Raw genomic sequence first — 10,753 nt, 5'->3', positions numbered from 1 at the left:
AAATATACACACCACACACACACATACAGTATATATTATAAACAAATCTTTATTTTGGAACAATTTAATCGATTTAACAGCACTATAAATAATCAATTTGGGTCGTGGGGACCACTCACACAAGGGCTTAAGATGGCATGTGGGACAGGCCCTCAGAAAAGCATGAGTGGCAGTGATAAGCCTGAACGAACCAGCAAGCAAATGTGTCACTATAATATTATATTATGATTTACTCAGCCACAGCGCTTCGATATAAACTCAGCATAACAAGCATAAGACTGATTTATTGCTCTCTTGAATTTCACAGTTCGTCCAGTAGCATCCCAACAGATAGATGTGAGATATTTGGGTCACTTAATTATAGCCAGACCTTTCCGACGTCCTATAACAGAGGTGACAGCGTGCTAAAATGGCAGCCTGCAGTCTCCTCCACACATACGGTAAGACATAACGTTGAAACTGAAATTAGATTTAGGCTAGAGCAACATATCTCATAACGCCACGGGTAAAGATATTTCGGGATTGTTATTTTATTCCAGAGGCCTAACTGCAATATTAACACCTACTACCTTTCTGTCAAGTTGCCTAGCTTATACACGCGCAGATAGCCCCTGTTGTTTGTCTATGCACATTAAAAGTCAAAGTCGAGATACACACCCTCCCTCTATCTCACCTGCGACAGCACTGTAATTTTTCCACCAAGCAACAGGACAACTGGAAGCTCCGGGCGCAATATTTTACAGCTTCCTTTTATTGCATCTCCTCCCCTGCCAGTCTTACCCCCGTCAGCAATAAAACACTCCATAATAAAAGCCCCTCTCCCTCAGCGCCTGCCACACCACCGCCAAAGATAATCCTGCCGGATCACGGCGCGTAGCTGCCAGTGCCGTCTCGCCTCTAACCCGACGTCTCTTTCAGCAGGGTTATTATAATGTTCGCTCCTTTATTGCAGGGAGCGTCAATTGAAAAGAGCAGCGCCACCCTGAAAATCCAGGCGTACAAGCCGTTAACACGAGCTGGGTCCCAAACGGGCCCTGGGAGTTATTCATCATCGCCTCTCTCAGACAAAGGCATGACTTACCTTCATATTTCAGAACAAAGGCGATGTGCACTCAATAAAGAGAATATTACAGCCTGCCTAAAAAGCGTTGCAGTGGAGGAGATGAATATGCCGGTACAAAGGAAAGCGGGCACTGTGCCGGGATGTGCATAGATCATAGAATATGAGTGCAACGTGCTTAATTTTCAATACTTCTAGTTTAAGATGGGTTCAATTGTGCGTGGGTGTGAGGCGGGGAAATGTGACAACGTGGATGCAAACACACATCTCCAACATGAACACCGCAGCACAAAGTGTCCACCACAAGGACATGCTTTGACAGTTTTGAGCGATTCATAGTATTCATATTGGCACTATGCATTTTTGAGAGCACTGTTTGACATACAGTACTTTCAAAACTCAACAAAATCGTGCTTGTGTGTATTTTCATGAAAACGCAAATGAAGTCTAATCCACTCTTACAATGACATCACTCTCCCTAAAACATTTTGAATGTACCCTTTACTGTTTGCAGTTTTAAAAGACCTTCACGGCCATCTCTGTTTCAGCGAAGCACATGTTTGCATCTGAGCACTGCAGGCACCTTGCTCTTGTTAGAAGTGATGCACTGCTGGCTGTGAAGTCTGTCTGCACTAAATTAGTTCTCCTTTGGAAAAGAGGCCAATGTTTGAAGCAACCGCTGAGCTCCTCACAGCTATGCCAAACTCCACTACTGCAGAACACAAAATGCTCTCTGGAAGCAGCAATTAAACACACTCCACGTAAGCACATCCACTGACATGCACTTACATATTAAATTACTGAAGCAAATACTTTATTTCTCACATTCACTGGCTCGAGAATGTTCATTTGTCTTCAACTATTTAAAATGTACATGTTGTAGTTGTGATGGCATATATGTAGCTCTGTGACAAATGTGACCCTGGATCACAAAACCGGTCTTAAGTAGCACGGGAAAAAATTTAGTAAAAGGCAAAAATACATTGTATGGGTCAAAATTATCGATTTTTTTTATACCAAAACTCATTATGAGTTGACTCATTACTAAGTAAGGATCATGGCCCATGAAGATATTTAGTAAATTTCCTACCGTAAATATATCAAAACTTTATTGTTGTGAGTGGATGGCCTGCTACAGTGCCTCTGATTAACAACTATTCAAAGGCAATATTCTCAATATTTAAATATTTTTGGCACCCTCAGACTCAAGAGTTTTAAACATGTGTATCTCCACCAGATATTGTCCTATCCTAACAACCCATACATCAATGGAAAACTTGTTTATTCAACTTTCGGGTGATGTTAAAATCTCAATTTCGAAAAATTGACCCATAAGACTGGTTTTGTTGCCCAGGGTCACAAATGTGTTGTGATGGCAGTAAACAACATAAAGTACTTAAAACATTAATATTAAATTTCCTTATTTCTGTTTATTTCTTTATTTTCAGTTTAATGTTTTCTGTACAGCTGTTTGAAATGCAAATCGTAAAAAGAGCTACCGCAATATGTCTACCATACTATTGAATTTTTACCATAGCACCATTAATACTTACATCATCAGTGAATATGATCTAAACGAATAATTCCTTCGTGTTTCTCAGGAAGGCTTTTCAATCTATACACTTCATCTCAAAAATAGCTCATGCAAAGGATGCGCTTTTATCAGCTGGCACCCTGATCATTGTTCTCACAATTAAAGAAACACAGTCCAGCTTGTTTGTAAATCATCTGATGTGGTTTATGAGCAATTTATCGTGCTCACGGTTCACTCACTATTTATGACACAGGATGCTCCATCTGGCCATGTTTCCTGTCTAAGGGCTCTTTCAGGATGTGCTGCCTGGATCTGCTTACACTTTACTTGGACAACTGTAGGGGACTTCTTGGTGTAATATGGAACCGCTCCCTGAGCTCAAAGGGGCTTCTGCTTTTCCCATCATATGTACGTGTAAGTCTGTAGAGAAGGTCATTACCCCCTCCCTTCACTTATGCACCGTGAGAGCTTTCAATAACAGAGTTTGGGTTAACACACGGGCGAGAGGTTAACGCTTTCACTCTTGTCTTTTGTGGGAGGGAGTTGTGTATTGTCAGAATTATGTTCTTATTGTGCCTTGTTTTATATAATCAATGATCAGTGTCTTGTTTATTATCCACCCACAATCTAGCTAAAATAGCACTGCACAATATTTACACAAACACAAAAGTATTTAATATTATTAATTGCACGTTTATTCATGCACAATTAATGTACTATTGAAGCCAACAAAACAAGGTGGTTAATGTCGTTTATTAAGAAGAGATCTTTGTGTACATGTCATTGATCACAACAGCAGTAATTCATCAAATGATGACCAGATTATGAGTAAGAGCATTAAGACTGGGCATATATCCAAAGTCTAGTGCACTTTCTGCATTTTAAAGTGCTGATTCAGGTGCCTTGATTGAAATGTGGAGCGATGCTGTGCACTTCCAAGTGCACTCGATTATTGCAGTCTGCAAGATTTTACACAAGCTAGCACTCAGACCTGGCTTACAACATGGGGAATTGCATCACGCAAATTGCTTCCAGCGTTGGACTTTTGGTCTTGTTTGTGCCATTATCTGATTTCCATAATTCCTTCAGTGAAACGGGTGCTAAAACTAAGCAGACAGCGAGTGCAAATAAATAACGCTATCAGTGGGTGCTTTTCATTCTCCCTTTAGTTCTAAATGGACATGAGGAAATCTGGATCATTTACTCTCTTTAATGAATGTGCAAGAGTGCTGGGGGCTGACATTTGTCAATTACAGGGCAAGAGTTGTTTTTCCTGCCCTGCCTCACAGATTAGTCCCACATGCCTGCATTCCCGGTCTCTATTGAATCAGTTGTCTTTAATGGCAGCGGGGGGAAATTGAAGGGCTCTGTGTGCGATTTGTCCTGTCGTTGCGGAGCAGATGGTGGATATCAGTGTCAGGCTTTGAGTGGCGAGTGACTCGGGGAACAGGAAATGGCACGGCCAAGGGCCAGATCTAAGGCGGCGTGAAAGCGCCATTCGTCACACAATTCCATGGCAGCGGCGCTCATTAGCATTACCTGGATATGCATGATAGGGGTTGATGGGCGAACAGGGAACAGGGGACGTCATTGCTTCCTCGGCACGTACCAAGTGAGGGATGGGGGAGAGTGTAGTGTCAACGGTGAGATATAAATAACATCAGCTTAGATTAAGCTATAATTGACTTTAACTGCATGACAAACAATCATCTGATGGCTTTGAAAACAAGATTTTATTAGAGCCCTAACATCGAAAAAAAAAAGCAGGCACACATTTATTCTTAATGAGGATATTACTCAACTCAACTTCATTTATATAGCGCTTTTACAATTTTCATATTCCATAGAATGGTATTGTTTTTTTCCACATAGTGCCATATTAATACTACAATTTACCCCTAACCCACGTTCCAGATTTAACCTTAAAATAATAAAATAGAATTTATCTTTCTGGGTACAAAGTTCTCAAAATATAGTCAAGTGTACACACACATTGAAGTCAGGATAAAGAACAAGAAGTGGTGTGTTGGACAAAGAAAGGTAAACATCCTGTGCCTACGTGCCTCGAGTTTGAATGTGTTTTCTTTTAACACTGATCACAGGTCACTGTGTCCCGCACCAGGGTCACAGGATCTCTTTTCATCTCGGTTCCGACTTAATGGAGAGCCAACTGGGACTTGGCACATCTCCTGCTTCTCAGATTCTTAATTTTAGAACAGCAAGGAGTGTTCCTGTGTTCATGTGTTTCAGAGGTGATGTCAACCCAAAGCGTGATATTAAAAATCAGAGTTTTCAATAAAGACTCAAACCAAATCTGAGATTTTATAGCTTGGCATGTCAACAATTGTCTTGTTTTTGTCTGTTAGTATTTCCCTTCAGAAATTTTAGTTAAGAAGTTGGAGACAAAAATAATACCTCATACATCACTAATACGGAGTACCATTATTTTTCGAAAACATCATTAACAAGCAATAACATTTTCTCTGGTTCAAACAGTTCAGACTATTCAGTTGTAACGTTTAAGGTGGCAGATGGGGCAGAATAGAGCAATGCCAGATTAACATAAAATAGCAACATCTACCACCTCGCAGGAGTCCACCCGCAGGGGCACCGTCTCTACAGCCTGTGTTGGACAAATACTAGCAGGGAGGCGATTATTTTTGCCAGACCACCTTCTGCTGGTGCCACGTTAGTGTCACTCAGCTTTAATTAGTCTGCGTACATGTGAGCATGCTCCCAGCAGGTGACTTTGGCACAGAGGCAAAGAAGCATAATAACCTTGTGAGAATCATCTGCTTTTATCTCTCTTTCCCCTTCCGCCGTAAAATCGTTTGTCGCAAATTAGCATGTAGCTGCGTGCCGTTTCGTGCCCCCCGGTGCCATTTTGCGATCGTTTTTCTTGTTGTTGTTTAACTTGGTTGATGAGGGAAGCATAGAAACGTATAATGTGTTTTAATGACAGCTCACCTGTTATCTACTGCTGAGGTCAGAGGATGTGGGAGTGAGGCCAATCCACACCAGGGAGGTAAAGTATGATCCTCTCTTTCTTTCAGCTCATTAAAATACTTCTCTGTTACCCTTTTGCGCCACACCTCTGCTGCACAAACACATATTTTGTGTTTCGAAATACATTGACAGGAGTAAATTGTGAGGAACGGTTTAAATGCACCTAAACTTCAACGTGATGCCGCAACGTCAAAAAGCACACTCTCAGCTCTGCTAAATGTAAGCCAATTGAAGACTCTAGACCTGAGCCAGGCCTCTCGCGCCCCTTTGGCAGTCATCTCTGCGGTTAATCTGATCACAGCGCAGTGTTAACAACACATGGCCTGGCCCTGGAGCCCGCTCTAAATGAGGTTACATCCCAAGCAATACCTTGATGAATAATTAAAAGGCCAGACGCAGAACTTGAAGTCACTTAGCCGGCGATCCTGCTGTGTGATCACATGGTCAAGCCATATTGGGAAATTTATCCAGCGTCGTCGCAATCACTCTCTATTTTTCATGTGCCTAGCTGTCTCTCTTACACATACACAGGCACACACAGCCATGGTTTTGTTGATCAGCTGCCAGAGCTGACAGAGAGCATGATGGTCATGTTTTTCTCTTTGGGCTCATAGTTAGACAACTGCTGGCTACTGTTAGTTAAAACAATCTGACCGTATACAGTAAGAGTGTGTCTGTGCTTGAAGTACACTGTAAAAAAATCATTTTGTTTTAATCCCATGGAAGCCAGAGAATTGGAAAGGAGCAAAGGCCTTTGATGGGCTCACACAATTTCAGATCTTTATTTGAGTACAGGTGCAGAATGCATCGGCCTTCGCTGAATTTCATTTCTTTAACCCTCTGCCATGTTCAGGACCCCAGAGGAAAAAAGCATTGCACCCTCACACAGAGTTTGTCTGTGCTTGAAGTACACTGTAAAAAAAATCCTGTGAAAAAATTAGCTGTTTGTTCCTGTATTTTATGGACATTTCCGTTAATGCTAAAATTAAATTTAATGCTGTGCAAAATGTAAAATACAGATAAAAGAAATGTTTAAATAAATTTTAGAGTGTAGCTTCTAGAAAAGAAAATAGTCACATTAAATTATTTGATTATTCGGCACTGATAGATGATGACGGAGAGTGGAATGAAATTTTCATATATGCTCTATTATGGCACGTGAATTAAAATTCAACATTCATTCCGTTCTTTACTTTTTGCCTGTGCAATATTTGAGGCAGATTGCTAAGTCAAACACAGTATACGAGCAAATAAAACTGGCTTTTAACAGCAAATTGGCTATATCCAAAGTAAACAAAATCTTCGTGCATAAACAAAAAAGATCCTCCAACTGTCTGGAGCACAGCATCTAATCAGAGTCGAGAGCTTGTCGCAGATGAGAGAAACACAAACATAAATAATATACTTGCGTGCATGCAAGCACTGTACTGATAAAATGCTGAATTGGAGGTGGCTTCTACAGGCTTGTGCCAAACACTTAATGACTTGTTTTAAGTGTAGGGAAGACTGGATAGTTGTCACACGGACTGCATCAATATTGTGATCTACAATTCAAATAAATTCTAAATGTAATAACCATTATATGTGAAGTTTGTGGTTCTATTTACATCTGTACAAATGCTAAAGCAAAGAATTGCATACACATTCTGTGACAGAACTTTTCTCTAGCTGTGCAGTCAGAGTCATTAGTGACGTCTTTGTATGCCAAAGTGCCAAAGGCCTTCATCCATATCTAAGCATCAGTTTAGAGAACCCAATATACGACGTAAAATGATTCCAGATGAAAGAGATTAAAGAAAGGTTTTGCCGTTTCCCTCGCAGCATCGCTGACAGAGACATGAGGCGCGGTGACCTTCTGAATCTAATTTACAAACATAAAAGATATTGCACAGCCACGGATATATCAAAGGTCCCAGAGAAAGGGGGAATGTAAGAAAAAACACGTTTGACTGCTCAATGGTTCCCAGCGATGATGTGTCAAGGTTGAAAATGAGAAAAAAGAATACGGGGATTAGATGGGAAACTGTTTCTTTATTTTTACCGACTGTTATTCAGCCGCTCTCTGCTTTTGATGGTGGTCATAAATGTCATGCCCACATGCACGTGGCAGCCATGGAATTGGAAAGGAGGAAAGGCCTTTGATGGGCTCACACAATTTCAGATCTTTATTTGAGTTCAGGTGCAGAATGCAGCGGCCGTCGCCGAATTATTGCTCTCCCTTTAATGACTTACATTTGAAATCTGGGATGAGGACGTGTATTCTCCTTAAGATGGTCTCAAGAAAGATGGGTTTCAGATTTTTTTCAACTATAACTGGGGCTGTTTTTATTTCTTCAACCCTGTGCCGGGCTCAGGACCCCAGAGGAAAAAAGCATTGCACCCTCACACAGCGAGCCTGAATGCATTTAATAAAGAAAATTTAAATAAGGTAATTTAATAAAAGCCAGACAACAGTGGTATTAATCCACTAAATCAAGCTATTTGCTCCATTTCTTTAAGAGCAATACTCAGACTAAACAGTGTTTTCATGTGCAATATTTGTATTAACAATATTTTCAGAAGGCTGACCGAGAGGTAAGTAGACACTATAAACAGTTATTCATAAATGACTGGCAGCAAACTATAAACACTTTAAATCGTTTCGCACTGGTCCTCTGAATTACAGCTATTACGCGTTAGAAAACCCCGCCATAAACATTACCCGAAAATCAGTTGAAGTATAAATAAAAAGGAAATCTGCATGGAAATTGCAGTGTGCCGGTTGAAAGCCCTGCCCGTCAAACAGAACCAGGCGCGCTCTGATCTCTGTAAGTGCTTGACACCTTTGACGCATGTGACTCTTTTGTTTATGTAGAGATGGCAGTATAAACATGTGTCCTCCCTGGAGATGCATGTTAAATTTACCTTTTCCCCTCAACGCTGGACTGAAACATCAACATTAATCTTTCGCTCAATGAGACAGAGAGAACATTTGTAGACATAAGGCCAGTCGAGTTAGCCAAGACAAACCTCTCATATCCTAAAAATGCCAAGAGCCCATCTCAAATGCCAAAAACCACAGCAGGCCTGAGGTGGTTAGAGAAATCATTCCAATGAAAATGTTTACTTGAAGAAAGCCCTTTTTTTCTTCTTTATAAAGCAAGTTGGGGTAAAAGCCACAGTGACACCCATTATGAGGGTCATAAGTATAGCAACCTGCTTCATGTCAGCCGCTGACAAATTTGTTGTAGTCTAAAAGTGCAGCCCTCTTTACTGAAGAACCTCATTTCGTTCATTTCACTCATGCTCTTCACAAGGCCTCTTTTAAGAGACTTATGACTAACTTCATGGAAACATACAATTTTTCTCTGTCTGTCTGCTCTCGCCACACACACAGTCCTGTGCAGAAGTATAACCCCTAACGCACTGGAACAGCCTTGTTTCATCATCCTCACATAATACAAACATTACCCAGTCAACAAGACCTAACAGACCACATCTTAACTCCAAACAGTGCTTTCTGACAGACAAAACAGCCATTGTGGTTTCACTCACATTCCTGAAAGGCCTAGTAAAGATGTATTGGATTTAAGCCTTGACGGGGAGGCCAACCACTGTAGTCTGAGGATTGTATTCATGATACATTCATTGAGATGATGAGATCAGTAATACACTCAAAATATCACATTCAATCAAAAGTTGGAATGTAAAAATTAGCCTTATGTGCCAATGCATTATTTTTATTTGGTCAAACTACACGGATGAACTCCAATTTTGGCAGCATCACATGTGTAGCTGGGTTCTGTACATATGTGGGAGATGTCTGTACAGTCAACATATTATAAAATCTTGATCTTAGATTTGTCATTGTATGCATTACATATTAGATATGTATACAATTTAAATGATTTATAATGATTTCTATCATACATTTCCCCAGAAGAGGCTTAATGCATCTTTTAATTTTGTCAGTATAGAAGCTTGTTGCACTAAAAAAATTCACTATAGAGGCCTAGTAAATAATCTCAAAGCAAACACATGTACTAAAAGACACAAATTCCAATTTTTACTTTATTGGTGGACAGTCAGGAAATGATACTGTATATACACAGTATAGATACTGTATCGAATATACAACTTCAATTACACAAGTCAACAAAAGCTTTTGATATTTCGTTTTTAAGGATTTCATAGTCAAAATTAATTTGCCGCTGCACATTCATTTTGTTACTTCAATCAAAATGTGAAATATTTCCAAACAGTGACTTGATTTACTCACATATAAATCAGTGTTTCAGGGGGGGGCCCAGCATACATCCGATGAGGAATCAAGATGACAAAAACGATATAAAATAAGACAAAACAAGCATTCAATCCCCAAAATATCAAGACATGTCTTAGTCTTCAGGTGTTTTTATAACAACATTTCTAGTTATCTATTTTTTATACATCTCTCTAGTAATGCCAAGCTGTAGGGCCTTCAAATACTGCTGTGGACAATAAGGTCCCTTGAAGTAAAAAAGCCAAAGATCCACAGTCTAAATAGCTTAGTTTGTTTCCTCCCCTGTGTGTGTCTGTGTTTGTTTAGATTGTGTTTCGCCTGTGGCTCGGCCGTGTCCAGACCTGCTTATAAGGGAGCTGCCCCAGTGGAATAATTAAGAGCTCTTTGGAGGTGACAGAATGAGTATAAGGTATGCAGCTAAACACAGCCCAAATCATCTGATCAACTGTGCATTCACAAACAAACACAAAAAGCATTCACACACACACCAGAGAATTGTGTTTATAGAGCGTTGACAGAGACGCAGAGAGATGTCACCTTCAAGCAGTGATCTCCAGGGAAAACAGTGTGCACGCACAGAGCAAACACCTACTCTACAGATAACACAGATGACACACAAATCAAAACGTGAGAAACAAACAAACTCAGCTTGATTATGTCCAGAAAGCCCCCTAATAAACGTGTGTGCATGCTTTAGGCCAGTGATTCTCTCAGGAGAGATTTTTCTGTTCACAATGTATTAGTGAACAAGGACAGTGGTAGAGCTGTCAGGCCTAATAAGATGAAGGCTGAGCTGTAGCCCAGGAGGGGGCGGGGACTCAGACGTGATTTCCACAAACTGTGATGCTGTTGCACCTCTAAGCCCAGCCCTCTAGTGAAGTGATAAAGAGAG

This window comes from Triplophysa dalaica, chromosome 14, assembly GCF_015846415.1.
Source record: "Triplophysa dalaica isolate WHDGS20190420 chromosome 14, ASM1584641v1, whole genome shotgun sequence".
Lineage (NCBI taxonomy): Eukaryota > Metazoa > Chordata > Actinopteri > Cypriniformes > Nemacheilidae > Triplophysa > Triplophysa dalaica.
The sequence above is the reverse complement of the archived record's forward strand: the minus strand, read 5'-3'. Positions refer to the sequence as shown.